This window comes from Miniopterus natalensis, chromosome 2 (assembly GCF_054644295.1).
Source record: "Miniopterus natalensis isolate mMinNat1 chromosome 2, mMinNat1.hap1, whole genome shotgun sequence".
Lineage (NCBI taxonomy): Eukaryota > Metazoa > Chordata > Mammalia > Chiroptera > Miniopteridae > Miniopterus > Miniopterus natalensis.
In genome coordinates, this window is record NC_142082.1 from 142,466,320 (window position 1) to 142,482,004 (window position 15,685).

At 49.1% G+C, this 15,685-nt stretch overlaps 1 pseudogene; it reads right to left on the bottom strand.

The window, feature by feature from the left end:
- Nucleotides 1–13,217: 13,217 nt before the first annotated feature.
- Nucleotides 13,218–13,415, bottom strand: LOC107528154 (ATP synthase F(0) complex subunit k, mitochondrial pseudogene; annotated as a pseudogene).
- Nucleotides 13,416–15,685: the final 2,270 nt, after the last annotated feature.

Consider the following 15,685-nt stretch of genomic DNA (forward strand, 5'->3'; position numbering starts at 1 on the left):
TGAGTTTACTCCAGCAGACTGAGGCCGAAGACTGGGGTGACTGGAGATAATTTGGGACGGGGCACAAAGGTCCTGGCAGGGTGGGGCTTCCAGGGAGAGTCTCCCCGACTTCATTATGCAGCCCTTCACCTATTCATCAGGAACTCTGCTCTTCACACTTGGGCCAATCATAGATTCTGAATTTTTGTGTGTGACCCTAATCTTTTCCCCAAAATGATTCCAGTCCTGAGTACCTTATCTTTACAGTACAGCCCACTGTGTTCTGAGCGGGGCCTGGTCTGGTTCAGTTAAATCTAAAGCCCTTGGTCAATTGGTTAACTGGAACTACGTACATCCTTTCCTCCTCGGCGGCGGCTAAGACCTGCGCTATTGTCAGCTGGGGCGCCCAAGCAAGTGTCTAGCATGAGGCATTAGGGCCTGAATTAGGGCAGTGGCGATGGAAATAGAAAAGGAAAGGACAGTTTTCAGAGACTCCAAGAAGGCAAAATTGACTTCTATTGAATGGGAGAGAATAGTTTACCTCGTAGAATCAAATGAAAATACATGTGCAGGTCCTTTGTACCGTATAAGCACCATTAAATCCTGGCTGTTTTGCTTTTGTTCTTATGAGATGGCCAAGGACATAACCCAGAGAGTTCACCCAAAGGAGAGGAGGCAGGAAAGGAGGTCAAAAGACAAATGGAACTGAGATTGTCAACAAGAGGAACCTGGGGGACATGTAGACCAAGGGGGTGGGAGGGATGAGGACAGTTAGGTGAGTTTTACGGAGGAGGTCCGAGAGAGAGGAGGTAAAGCCCAGTAGAGTCAGTATGGCTGTATTGGGAGGGGAAAAAGGAAACAAAAGAGGTGTGTGATATCCTAGAGAAAGAATTGGCAGATGGTGACTGCCTGGTGTGCTGATGGGGGCCAGAGGGGATGCTGGTGACTCTAAGGGTCTGTACCTGGGGGTGGAGGGCCTGGACAGATGCAGGAAAGGAAGGTGGGGGTGGATCTGGGTTCCTACAAGTCACAGAACAGAGGCTTCCCACTGTGACCAGGTTTGACTATCCTTTGCCAACAGAAGCTATTTTCTCAGCCATGTGGCCCTCAGCCTTCTAGCATAGCTATTACCTTTCACTCAATCTCTGCCTTCTCATGGCAATCAGAATCAGAGAAGTATAGAACTGGCAGGGTCTCTAGAGGTCCTCTCATCCACTCTCCACCTTCAGCTACCACCACTGAACAGATGAGGCTAGAGAGCAGAAGTGCATGATGAGTGAGTGACAAAGCTGGGATAGAATCCTGGTCTCCTGACATCCAATCTAATATATATTACCCCTGTCACTCAACCTGGTGGTCCTACTGCCGGAGGACTTGGACCATGACACCCTAAAGAGACTTTTCCAGATAAGTAGGCTTTATTTTGGCTTGCCAGACCTAAAATCCCTGGCACTGGGGTAGGATTAGGGGGCTTGGTGATGGCCACTGAAGGTGTAAGGCATCAGAAAAGATGAATCCTTGGGATGATGCTTGGGAGATTTTAGGGAATAACAGGTTGTCAGAAGTAGGCAGAAATTAGAGGCAGGAGATGGAGGCAGGGGGACACTAGAAGATGGGATCCCTTGGGCTCAATGAAGCTCTGGCCTAAAGCCTATGCGAATAATTGAGAGAGGAAACATAAAGTGGCTGTGTCCTCTGGGGATGTGTAGCTGGAGACCAAGGGCATGAGGACTCAGTATAGGATAGGGTGGGTGTCTTTATCAACTTGAAAGAATCAGAGCCCAGCCCCCAAACTGGCAGCACCTCTTTGTCTCCCCTGGGCATCTGACCATTTCTTCTCCCTTCTCCCTTGATTGCTGGTGGTAATTGCTCTCCATTTGGCAATTACTTAGCTCATTAATTGCCTAAAGGAGAGTATCAGCCTAGGGTAGGGGTGATTGGCAAAGAAAGTAATGGGGAGGGAGAACTCCAGGGGAATGGATATGGACCTGGACCTGAAATGGGGGCTGGAGTGTGGTGGAGGAGGGTGGGTCTTGTATATATCTGACTCTAGTCAGCTGGATGGCTCTGCTCAGATCTAGTCTGGAGAAATCACTTTTCAGTTCTAATATGGACACCAGTATCTTCATCCTCAGATACCCTCCCATCCCTGATCCAGTCGTACTCTCCAACTTTCCTCCTTCACCATCATCACACCACCATCACCCTTGGGGTAGGTAGCCTCTAAGGCGACTCCTGCCTCCTAACATTCATGCCCTGTGTAACTCTATGCCTTCAGGTGTGGGCTGTATTTAATGACTCACCTCTAGCAAATATAATTCAGCAGAGGTGATGGGATGTTATTCAAGGTTAGGCTACACAAAGACTATGGCTTCCATCTTGGATATTCTCTCATCTGCACTGAGGAAAGTCAGCTGCCAGTGTTGTCAGCCACCCTATGGAGAGGCCCACATGGCAAGGAACAATACCCAGCAAGGTCCAAGAGCCCAGGAGGACTGAATCCTGCCAACAACTATGTATGTGAGCCTGGAAGTAGATGCTCCTTCTGTGGAGACTACAGGCGAGATTGCAGCCCTAGCTGACACCTTGGCTGCAGCCTTGTAAGAGACATTGAGCCAGAGGCACCCAGCTAAGTTGTGCCTAGATCCCTGGCCCACAGAAACATGAGATAATAAGTGTGTGTTGTTTCGAACCATTAAGTTTTGGGGGTAATTTGTTATGCACAATACATAATTAATACAGCCATCATCACCACCATCACTACCAACACCACCAAGCTCTCAAACGCCCACCATAACTGCCATGACAGCCATCACCACTGTTCCCATCATCCCCACCTCTACTTTAAACTCAAGTGTAGATTCTCTCCTGAGCACCAGCACCACAATCATCACCTCCAGCTGCAAAAGTCTAACACCCAATCTGTACCAGGCTCTATGCAAGATTACAAAGAGGTGGGAGACACAGTCTGTGCCCTCAGAGAATCAATTGGAAACTTCCTTGCAGAATCAGGACACGTTCATAAAAAGTGAGTAGCAAGTCCAGGAAGTCTACGCTTATTGCCACTTGGGTAGTAAGGAAGACTTCATGAAAGAGGGGGCCCCAATCTAGGCCTCAGAGGGTCGGTGAGATCTGGATAGGCAGAGGGGGAGGGGAAGACATGAATCAGCTTGAAAATGGAGTAAGGAGATCTGACCAGAGGGGAGGAATATGCAGGGGAACGGCAGGAAATGAGGTTGGAACCAGAAAAGCAGCACATGGAGGTTTAATGCATTTGTTCAGGGCTCTACAATTTCCAAAGCATTCTCTGTGCTGAGTTGGTGAAGTAGTGACATCCTCTTGAAGATCTGCCCTGTTTCCCAGCTCAGCCATAGGGAGCCAGGTCTAGGACTGAAGTCTTGAACCTTCTGCTCCAGTGGGAGGCGGTGTGGAGTGATGGGATCCAGCTGCTAATCACAGGAAAATTATTCAGGCTCTCTGTCAATTATACCTACCTCTCAGGCTGTTGTATAGACCAGATATCATGTGAGAAACATTGCATGTGTTTCCAGGCACAGGGCAGCTTGGAAACAATGTTAATTCTATCCTCTATCCTCCCTGCACCTCCCCCACCCAGCACCTTGTCATTCACCTGGAGGCTGGGCAATTCATCCAGGCAGACAGACCTGCCATGCTGCCCAGCTCCTGGGAGCACCATTCACACATGGACATGAGGGTAGGAGGAGTTAGGAAGGAGACACTGTTGACCAGGATTGGTCCAGGAGAGTTGACTCCTCAGTTCAGCCCTGTGTGACCAAAAGATCACCTCATCTGCTTTTCCTAGAGACTATGTTCTCTACCAGTTGGGGAGGGCAGAGCCCAGAGCCAGGATCCAAGGGCCAGAAGGAACCCTTTGCAGCTTCTGGATGAAGCTTAGGCTCATCTTCCAGCCAGGGAACATGCCACGAATCCCGTGTAACAACAAGACAATGCCATCCTGACAATTGTTTACAGCGTTCATATCCGAAGCTTTGCTCATAGTCACCACCACCCTAGGACATAGGCCTCCTTATCGTTTCACCCCACTTTATAGATAGATAAATGGAACTCGGAGAGGTTAAGTGATGTTGTCCAAGACCACTGATGTGGTGACTGGCTGAGCTAACCCCAGGTCTCAGGATGCCAAATGCCATGTTTTCCCCCCAGCCCACACTGCTCTAAGGCTGCGGAGAGGCTCAGTGACTTGCATGAAGTCCCTCGGCTTGGACGCAGTAGGGGGGTTAGAACCCAGGCCTCCCCTCCAGCCCCTAGAGCAGTGTTCTTTCTGCTCCATCACCCTGCACCGGGTAGAAAAACTGCTTCTGGGAAACAAGTTTGGCAGTGGAAAGGGAGGAATGATGGCAGGGGAGGGAGGAGGGAGCTGGAACCCTGCGGTGACTGTGGAGGATGGGGTCGATATGGAGATGGGAGGGCTGGGACACCAGGGTCCCTGGTTGGCCGGAGCTGGGATCAACCCTCCCCACTCCGTCAGGCCTGGGGCTGCAGGCTGCTAGTGCTCCTCCATCAAGACCCCCTAGAGCCTGAAATCAAATATTCCTTCTCCCCTGCTCAGGCAACCTTATTGCCTCTGACAGCAAATGTATTGCTCTAATCTTTTCTCATTTTGCCAGAATGGGCTCCATTCTGACCTCCCTCCCAGCCTTGAAGGCTTCACAGAGGCGGGAGGGATGCACCAAGGTAGGAGGGAAGTGCAGGGGTTGGGCTGTAAATGGGGCAGCTGGATTTGATATGGCCTCGTCTCTAGAAGGCTAAAAGAAACTGGAGCACTTGGAGATCTCTGGGGAACCCATGAGTGAGGATTCCCCTGTGAAAGCAGATGGGAAAGGCTTAGTGGGCAATGAAGGAGCTGGCCTGGGGCCCCAGGGAAACAGACTTCTGCAGAGCAGACAGACCTGGGGGGTGTGTGTGTGTGTGTGTGTGTGTGTGTGTGTGTGTGTGTGTGTGTGTGTGTGAGAGTCAAAATTCTAAGCTTGGGAGATGGTCCTGTTGAGATGAGGGAGGCAGTGTGTTCACCCTCTCCAGAGTGATTGGCCTGCCCAGCCTGTCCTGCTATCCACTCTGCTGCCCAGAGAGGCCCCCCAGCCTCCCCAATATGAATGCCTCCTGCTCCTCTGGCTGCCTCTCCTTCTGGTCTTCCCAGCTGAGGTGAGCCCTCAGGCTTGGCAAACCTCCGAAAGGCATCATGGAAGTGCCAGAGAGGTGTAGGGGTGTGAGAGGAGCAGGGTTTGGGAGGGACACATTTGGGGAGTCAGGGCTGGTGCCCAGAACCAGGGCAGAGGGGATAGGGGCTGGGTAGGGGAGAGTGATTGAGGGAAGGAATGTGCCGCTCAGAGACAGCAGGGGCCCGTGAGAAGGGACCAGCAGATGAGTGGAGCTCAGGCAGGAGGAGAAGGGTGTGGCACACCTGGAGCAGTGTGTGTGTGGGGGGGCAGTGCTTTCCTCTGAGGAGGCTGGTGTGTGTGTGTGTTTGTCTGTCTGTCTGTCCTAGGGTTGCAGTGTCCCATCAGGATGAGCACCTGTCTGTCTGGGTGCACCTTCAGGTTGGGCTGGCAGGTTTTCTGGATCCTGACAGTTTATGAATGTGAATGCGATGGGGCCTCGGCCTCTAGAGCATGTGTGTGGGAGCAGCTTCTCTCCTTGAGCTTCCCTGGCTCTTGCCAGGGAGAAACTCATGACTGAAGAGGCCAAACCGGGTCAGAGCTCCACCCAGGGTTCAGCAGGGTTAGAGTGGGGTGGGGGAGGGAGTGAAAGCGTAGAGAGAGGGTGTGTCCTCTCTTGCCTCCGCTCTGGCCATCAGCTGCTGCCTCCTACTGTCAGGCAAGGCAGACCACATCTTAGCATAGATCTTCTCATAATTATTCCCTTTCTGGACAGAACCCCCTGCCTGGACTGACCTTCCTGCTTCTTTCTGATTGTCACCAACTCCACTCTCAGAATAGCCTCCCTTCCTCCACAGGTCTCCATCCCTTCCCTCCACTCCCAGGGTTTGTGCCAAGGCCACTCATTGGGATGGCCATCGAGCTTTGCCTGTGGATAGCTGAGGTGAAGTGTGAGAAACTTTCTATAGGGCAGGCCAGGAACTGGAGCTCAAGGCCCAACCAGAAAGGAATTATCACTCACTACCACATGCACATAGGTGTATGCACAGTGCTGAGTGATCTCCTCCAACTCTGGAGATACATCTCCCTTAGAGAGCCTTATGTGTAACAGGCCTCAGGTGTGGTCAACAGACCCAGAACTGGAGCCTTGTCCTCACCCTCTCGCAGTGAGGAGCAGCGTTCTTGCCCATGGGCCTCAGTTTCCACATTGCACAGGGCTGCAGCGCCCCCTGGTGGCCTGACACCCCTTCTCCCGCATAGCTGTGTAGGATGGCCGCTGTAAGAGGCTTCAGAGGACATTTACACCAGAGATTTTCAAACTTTTCAATTCCAAAAAAAAAATTTTGATAGCTGTTGATAGAGAAAATGCATAATGACTATATTCTGGATCACATCATTAACATTTGTATTTTAGTCATTCCCCCAGCAATCACAGTTACACATAGTCTTTATGGAGCCAGGGGCTGAATCTCTGGTGATTACCCCAAGGCTGCTACAATTTGGGAATCATAGATTTAAACCACTCATGTCACAGACCTATGTCCTGACTGGGACTCAAACAGGCAACCTTGTGGTGCACAGGACGACGCCCAACCAACCGAGCCACACAGGCCAGGGCCAAAATTTGAATTCTAGGGATATTTGCCACAGGGACTGCCATCAATCCGACAGGAGCCTAAATAGGGATGAAGCTGTAGGCAGTGCTGGGGGTGGGCAGGAGAACAGGACCATCTCTGAGAGGAGCCCCCATCCTGTATTCTTATCATTCAGATTCAGGTAAAACACACCTAGAGGAGCTGCGAAAGGAACCTAAGGGAGGAAATGGCAAAAGAACAGAGGCATGAGGGGAGAGCAGCCAGCTCTGTTTCGAGCCCTTTGCCACTTATGTCCAGGCTGCACAGACTCAAGGCAAGTCATTTAACTTCTCTGAGACTCAGCTTTCTCCTCTGTAAAATGGGAGGAAATTAACAGCTGAACATTCTCCTCCCTTTGGGAATAATGTTTTTCTTACCCCACAGGACTGGGGGGAGAATCAAATGAAATGTGTGTGGAAGTTCTGGGTAAATTGCAAAGTGAATGAGGAAGGGAACTTGGCATCCATTATCTCCTTTTTAATCCTTAAATCAGCCCTGTGACTTGTAGGTTCCATTATTTTCATTTGGCACAGGAGGAACAGAAGTTGAACAGAGAGGGGAGAGCCCAGATTTGACTCTAGGTCTGACACCTCTGAAAACTGGTTCTTGGCTTGAGTTTTAGGATTAACAGTTAGTGGAAATGTTACTTTTTACAATTTACATAAATCTCTGGTCCTTTTTTAGAATGAGCTACTTCCCTCTCCCTCCTCTCAGCCTATCTCCCTCAGTTCCAGTCACCTTGAACCCAGAGTAGCCGAGTGTCCTCTGAGTAAAATGCAGGCAGACAGGCGTAGAGCAGGGTTAGCTGAGGTGGGCACGATGCGGAGGGAACACAGGACTGTGTGGGGGACAGAGGGGACAATAGAAGGCTAGTGGATCCCAAACCTGTTTGCACCTCAGAATCACCTGGAAAGTTTTAATTTTTTAATTATTATTATTTTTTTGTTAATACTCAACTGAGTTTTTTCCATTGACTTTTAGAGAGGGGAAGAGAGAGGGAGGGAAAGAGAGAGAGAGAAACATCGATGTGAGAGAGACACATTGATTAGTTGCCTCCCACATGTGCCCTGACTGGGCCAGGGATTGAACCTGTAACCCAGGTATGTGCCCTTGACCAGAAACAAACCCAACATCCTTTGGTGTGAGGGCCAACACTCTAACCACTGAGCAACACTGGCCAGGGGGCCTGGGAAATTTTTAGAAAGTCCCTGAGTCTCACTCTTCATGAGTCTAAGCCTTGGATCCATATTTTGGATGCACATGACCAACAGGGCTTGGGAAAGGGATGGCGAAAATATCTTACCTTCTTGGATGTAGTCTTTCAGTAGCTATTAGAGAGCAGTGGTTTTAGAGTGCGGTCCCCACCCAGATCAGTAGCATTAGCATCACCTAGAAATGTGTTAGAAATGCAAATTCTCAGGCCCCACCAAAGATCTACTGAATCAAAAACTCTAAAGCTGGGGTCCACCAATCTGTGTTTTAGCAAGAGCCCTTAAGGGATTCTGGTCCACACTAATGTTTCAGGACTACTGGTAAGGAGCAGGGACCTATTAAAGGCCAGGCATGTTGATAGAGATGGGTCGAGGTGGGGGTGCATGAGCCGTGGCCTCTGTTTTGAAAGAGGCTGGAATCTGGTGGAGATGAGTTCAGTACCTCAGTAACTACACCCTCTCCCTCCAGCAAGGCTCCTGGGAGCCTGGGCACCTGGGAGAGGCACAGGTGTGTTTCTGAAGGGGACTTGGTTCTGTTAGTGTCTGATTTATTTCAGCACTTTGTTCATTGTAAGAGGGTGGTTCATAGGCATGAAGCAAGGAAATCATGGATTTGGGAAGTTTTTGTTTTCTGAGGAGAGGGGAAAAGATCATCAGAAGAAAGAGAGGGCCCTGGCCGGGGAGCTCAGTTGGTTAGAGTGTCATCCCGATATAACAAGTTTGTGGGTTCGATCTCTAGTCAGGGCACATACAAGAATCAACCAATGAATGCATAAGTAATGAAACAACAAATCAATATTTCTCTTTCTCTCTAAAATCAATTTTTAAAAAGAAGAAGAAAAAGAGGAAAGGAACAGACAGGAAGGCAGAGAGACACAAAGTAATAACTACTACTTATGCAGCACTTACTGTGTGCCAGGCACTGTCTCACTTAATCTTCCCAACAGCCCTTTACACTATAATTATCACCCCCATGTAACAGGGAAATAAAGGCATAGAGAACTCAGGATGCCCATCACGCAGGTCCTAAGTGATGGAAGTAGGCCGTGAACCAGGGCCCATGTAACTCCAGAGCCCATGCAGTTACCCACCATGCTTTAGCTGCTTTTCTTAGAGAAATGGGAAGAATACAGGCCTGTCATTTGCTGCCAATGGCTCACTACTGGTCTCACACTGTGGTCTCAAAATTCCTTCCAGCCTTACCCTTCCCCTCTAATCAGGATCCTGCCCTGCAGCCACCCTGGATTTTCTCCATTTTACCTCCTGACTACTTCATTTCTCACTTCCCTCCCCACTGGAACCCTATCCATCCTTCACCGCTCAGCTCAAACGCCTCCTCTTCCAGGTAGGCGCTTCAGATTCCCAGCCAGAGCGGGCTCTCTCTCCCTGAACCCCCGAGCACAGTCCCCACTCCACGCCCTTCGTGTTTAGCACACTGCCTGGGACGCAGAAGTGCTCCAAACATCTTGGATTAATGGACAGAGGAAAGAATAATTCTCGAAAGGAGGCAGGGCGTGAGCTCTCCGGAGATGGAGATAAATAGGAAGGAACTGGGAGGCAGAAACCACGGGGGAGTGGGACAGGAAGGGGTCAAACTTGAGGGGGTGACCGGGCGGACCGCAGCCAGGGACGGAGTCTGCAACCCTCCCGTGCCCAGCGACCGAGGGCGAACCTGTCGCGACTTCTGCGCAGGCGGGGGTCCCTGGGAGGCAGGTCCCCCGCGGTCCCCCGCGTCCCCCTCATTAGCATAAATGCCATTAGCGGCTGCGGGCGCGGGCGAGCAGCGGGCGCGGGGTGGGCGGCTGGCACCCCCGGCGCGCGCGGGCCGGGTAATTGCCTGTCGCGCCCCCCGACGGCGCGCTCCAGTGGCGAGAAGCCCTTTTGCAGCCATTACCTCGCTGGCGCCTCAGAGCCACCCGCGAGCCGAGCTCCCCAGGCGCGGGAGACTGAGTAACCGGGCCGCGAGCGCGCCTCTACTAAGTGGCAGAGCCGGGAATCGAACCTGCGTTTTCTGGCACCGGCGCTCATGCTTTTCCCGTTACTGGGGCAGCCCCAGGATGCCTCCCTGCCGAGAGAACTATCGTTTGGGAAGAAGTGGGGTTAGGAATCCCCCGCCTCCCGCGCCCCCCCGCCTTACCTTTTCTGTACTTATTTCTCGCGGGGCCGGTGCAGCCGGCAGGAGGGCTGCGCCGAATGGGAGGGGTGTGGTGGCGCTTTGGGTGGAGGGGGCGAGGGGGAAGAGCGCTTACAACCCTCTGTTATCTTCTGGAAGGCAGGGCTTGGGAGGTGGGATGGAATGCTACCACCATACCATTGAACTCTCTTCTCCTTACTTTAATGGCCATTTACTGGGGCTGCAAAAGCAAGAGAATATAGCAGTAAACAAGAGGAGTACCCTCTTTTGTTCTTTGGAAGTTTATAGTTCAGTAAGAAAATCAGGAATATTTACTGGGCACTTACTGTGTGCCAGCAACTGTGCTAAGTTCTTTACATGGATATCTCATTTCTTCCTCTCAACAACTTTATGAAATAGGTATTATATCTGCTTTCCGCCTAGAGGCGTGTGAGCAAAGGCACAGATGACTTGTGCAAGGCCGTATAACTGGTAACTGGAAGAGCCGAGCAGGGAAGATGAAACAAATAGTTTTGTTTTGACATGTGTGAAAGGGGTGGAACAGCGTGCTAGGGAAGCTTATAGCAGAGGCATGGCTCCAAACTTGAGACCTCTCTGGACGAGGCAGAAAACAGTTAAGCTGCCTAGAAGGTTGAGTAGAACTTAGCCTGGGGAAGAGGCAGTGGGGGTGGGGAACTGCAGAGGCCAGAGGGTCAGGAAGTGCAGCCCCAGGTGCAAGCACGGGCGGGATTAGAGGAGCATTGTTAAGGAGTTGGGTCTTTATTGAGGAGGAAGTTGAAGTCATTAATGGTTTTAAACAAGGAGAGGCATGATTAAAATTGCATTTTTTGGCCTGGCTGGTGTGGCTCAGTTGATTGAGCATAGGTCTATGCACTGGAAGGTCGCTGGTTGATTTCTGGTCAGGGCACATGCCCAGGTTGTGGGCTACCCCCCCCCCCGTTGGGGTGCCTTCCAGAGGTAGCCAATAGATGCTTCTCTCTCTCTCTGTCTTTCTCTAAAATCAATAAAAACATTTAAAAAATAAACAAAATTGCATTTTAAGAAAAGATTACTCAAGGTGTAAATGCAAGTGAGGTCAACAGTTTCATTGGTGCCTTGGACTACCGAATTGGACAAGGGTGGTGCCGCTAGGAAGGAAAAAAGTGGGCACATACAAGAAATACTTAGAAGTTGCACTCAGTAATTGGATAAGGAGTGAAAGGGAGAGGGAGAAAGCTGAGTCATTTTACACCCCCTTCTCTCTCTCTCATCCCCAGGTCCAATAATTTAATAAGCCCATTTAATTTCATGACTATCTTTCCCACCTATCCCCTCCTTTCCATCCCTACTGCCACTGGCCTAATTCAGCTTGTGTCCTCTCTCCCGAATGATAAAACAAGAACCTTTTTTTAAATTTAAATTTTATTTTTCAATTACAGTTGATAATATTATTTTGTGTTAGTTTTGTCGCCAGCAAGAAAGGCACCAGGTGTCAGACCAGACCTCAGTTCAGTAACCTTGTATTTGAGTTCTGCCTAAGAAAGAATTCAGACCCAAGACTCAAATAGAAGCAAAAGTTTATTTAGAAAGTCACAGAGGTAGAAGAGAGCTGTAGAAGAACTGGGTTCAGGAAACAAGTTATAGAGGTAAAAGAAGGGCCCTTGGCACTTAGGAGAAAGATAGAAAAGTAAAAATGCACCTGGGGGGAAGAGGAGGGAAACAGGAAAGGTGCCCAAGAGGGAGAGCCTGCTGGATCCTCCGTCCTATGGTCTTTTAAGGTGGAAATTTTAGAGGCAGTCCCAATTCTCAATTAGAATATTCATCAGCTTTCCAGGTGTGTCCTTTCAGGATCATGGTCTCCACTGATTGGTTGTCGCCAGGACAAGGGGAGATCATTAGTCAACACAGCTGGTCCTGAGGTCAGCAGTCCAGTCGTTTGCCCAGTTTTGTTGTTTTCTTGGGCCTGGAGCTGAAAAACTTTGAGTCCTAGATGTTATCTCTAGGTGTTAATGCTTAAGGGGGTGGTTTGAGCAAGGGCCCACATGAGAGTCACTTGAAGCCCCTTGTTCCTCCTCCAAGGGGTTTACTGCAGGACTAGCAACACACTGGGGGAAGAAAAGTCAGAGAGGGTCCAAGCCACAAGACCAGCTAACGATAAGAAAGGTCAGGGGGTCTAAACTGCATGACCAGCTATATATATATGCTAGGGGAGGAAAGGTTACCCTGGGGGCGAGGTCCTTGTTTTCCCAGTTTTGCCTGTTGCTGTGCACCCAGGGCTCCCCCCCCCCCCCCCGTGACTTTCTGTACCCAGCCTATCATCCTTGTTCTGCTCATGTCTGTCAAACTGCCTACCACAGTTTCAGGTGTACAGTATAGTGGCTAGACAATCATATACTTTACAAAGAGACCCCCCTCACCCTGATATTCTCAGTACTCACCTGACCCCATACATAGTTATTACAATATTATTGACTATATTCCCTATGGTATACGTGACATCCCTTGGCTATTTTATAACTGCCAATTTGTACTTCTTAATCCTTTTACCTTTTTCACCCAGTCCTCCAACCCTCTCCCCTCTGGCAACCATCAGTCTGTTCTCTGTAGCTATGAGTCAGTTTCTATTTTGTTTGTTCGTTTATTTTGTTATTTTTTTAAAAAAATATATCTTTATTGATTTCAGAGAGAGGAAGGGAGAGGGGGAGAGAGAGAGTTGAAACATCAATGATGAGAGTCTTTGATTGGCTGCCTCCTGCACGCCCCCTACTGGGGATTGAGCCCGAAACCCTGCATGTGCCCTGACTGGGAATTGAACAGCAATCTCCTGGATCATAGGTCCATGCTCAACTGCTGAACCATGCCTGGCCGGCCTATTTTGTTCTTTAGGTTCCACATATAAGTGAAGTCATCTGGTATTTGCCTTTCTCTGAGTGACTTATTGCACTTAGCATAATACCCTCTAGGCGCAAATGGTAAGATTTCATTCTTTTTTATAGCTGAGTAATATTCCATTGTATATATGTGCCAAATTCCCCCCCCCCCAGGCTCATAATTTATTGTACAAATTGAATATCACATGATGAGTTGACATTAGCTAATCTAGGCATGGAAATTAACAAATGAGGTACAGTTTAGAATCCTTTTATGTTGCTTTCACAGCTGGAGTTTATTTAGATCTTAACTTAAAGTATAAAACTAGCAAAGCAATGCCTCCATATGTGGCCAGTATACAATTTATTTTACCTATGAGAGTATAAGAGTTGAAATATATTTTGATACCAGTGAAATGGAATTGGATGTCAGTTTCTGGACCTGCCATGACTTCAATCTTGCAAAAAGCACGAATTCCACAGGCTGTGTCCTTCAACATATGCAGCTACCCCTTGGCCCACCATGTACCACAACTTTTTTATCCACTATCCTTAGGTTTTTCACTCTCTATACCATCCTCCATGCCATCTGAGCATATTATCTCTGTAAAATACAGAACTAGTTATAGTCAGTCCAAGCCCTGTTGTCTTGTCATTGTGCCTTTTACAGGATATAGTCCAATCCCTTCCTAGTCTGTTCCCAACATATTTTTCTAACTTCTCCTTTCCTTCCTCAAGCCAAAGCTGTCCAAGAGGCATCACACCCACTGAGCTCTCAATGTCACCTGATGCTGAGGCAAACGTTCCCTCACAGCCCTAAAGCTTTGTAAATTGTTTGCTTGTGTATTTATTAAGTATACATGTGACTCATTCCTGAGAGGTCACAGGATCTTCCCCATTGCCAGGAATTTGCTACCTCTTTCCATCTGGTAAATTCCTGGAATTCACACATCAAGACTCAGCTCAGATATCAAGTCTATGTAGGCTTTTCTAACACTCCCACTCCCAAGATAGGATTAAATGCTTCCTCATCTGTGCTTCTAAAGCACTTTACACAATTCAGTCCTAGTGCTTATTTCATTGTATTACTATAGGTATCTAAGAAGACACAGGCTAATGCAATTGAGTGCTCCTGACCTGAAAGGGTTGTTGGGAGGTTTAAATGGGATAATATATGTACAGTTAATATTTCCTTTTCTTCATCTCTTTCCTAATAATAGTGATAACAATCTGTATTACAATTTACAAAGTATAAACTTTAATTGTGTTCCATACAATCTCTTGTTTTATCTGAGAATAAACCTGTGAGGTGAGATAGGGATGGTATTATTATTTGTTTTATAGTTGCAGAAAGTGAAGTACAGAAGGGGAAAAAGTGATAATGTAGATGGTTCAGGGATATGCTTGCCACACAAAAGTGCTCCATCAGTATTTGTTTAGCTGGAATCAAGTTTTCCCGTTATAAAATCTGTGATCTTTCCATTAAAGCACACCGCTGCTTCTAAGCTGCAGCCAGTATTTTTTCAAATTGTGGGTAGCCAATCATTATTGACTAATAAATTCAATGAAGTAAGAACAACTAACACGGGAGGGGAAAAGAGGATAGAAAAGTTCAGGTTAAGCAGAGTTCTGTGATACCTGGTTGTAATGTAGAATGATTTCTCACCGTGGGTCCTAGAAGAAAAGAAAGTGTGAAAGCCCCGACCTAGCACAATGCCAAGTTCTACATGAACATTTATTAAATGGAATTATAGCACTTTCATTTTGTATTTATTTTTGTTTACCCGGGAGCTGTCTCCTTCATTCGTGGATACTGGAAAGCAGAGATCACATCATCTTTATTTTTCCAATTCCCAGCTAGTCGAGCGCTTGTTACAACTTTGGTGCACTTAATAAGCGGGTGTCAAATTAAAACCTGGATGAATGCCTCAGTGAACGAAGGCATTATATAGCTCAGTAAATACGGCTGCTAGTGACTGCTGTTCTATCTCCTTCCAGATTTCTTCCTATTCAACAGCCAGACCGGACACTAAGTTGATAGTTTCTAAAAGCCCTGTCCCTGCCTGGAGAAAACAGTGAGGCCAAGAATTTGTACTCAAGAGCTACCACCGGCCCATAGTCAGCATGGCTTCCCCAACGGCTTCAGGGAAGAGCGTGGGGGGCGGGGCATAGAGGGGCGGGGGAGGGAGGAGAAAGCCAAAACTCTTGACCTTAGTCAAAATGACTACCTTTGGCGTCTCTCTGTGGTAATGCGCATGCTTAATTCTGTCCCCGCCCCTTCCGTGGCCCCGATGCGCGTGCGTTGCAGCGCGGGAGGAATAAATTTCTCTGTGATTGGTTGGTGCAGGATTTCAAACTAGAGCTGGCGGCGCGGTGCCGCTCTGCCGTTGGGTGCGGCGCGGAGGGAAGCGGAAGGCAACCAACCCAGGAGGGGCCTGGCGGACCCGGCTAAGGGGGTTCAGGGGTCTGCGAGAAGAGGTTGGTCTGGCGCGGAGTTTGTGGTAGGAGGGAGAGCGTCGACAGCGGTGAGCCGTGGCCACCGCGGGTGGCGGGGAGAAGGCGGCACCTACAACCCCTCCCCTGGGACTCTAGCGGGGCCGGGAGCCCGAGCGGCCTAAATGGGTGGTGGCTGAGGAGTGGGGGCTTCTCTCCTGGTGCCGTGTTTTGTAGAAAGCCGCGGCGTCTTTTTGAAAAGGTGGTGGCTTGCACGGGGCAGGGGCCACCCCAAAGACGTGGCTGT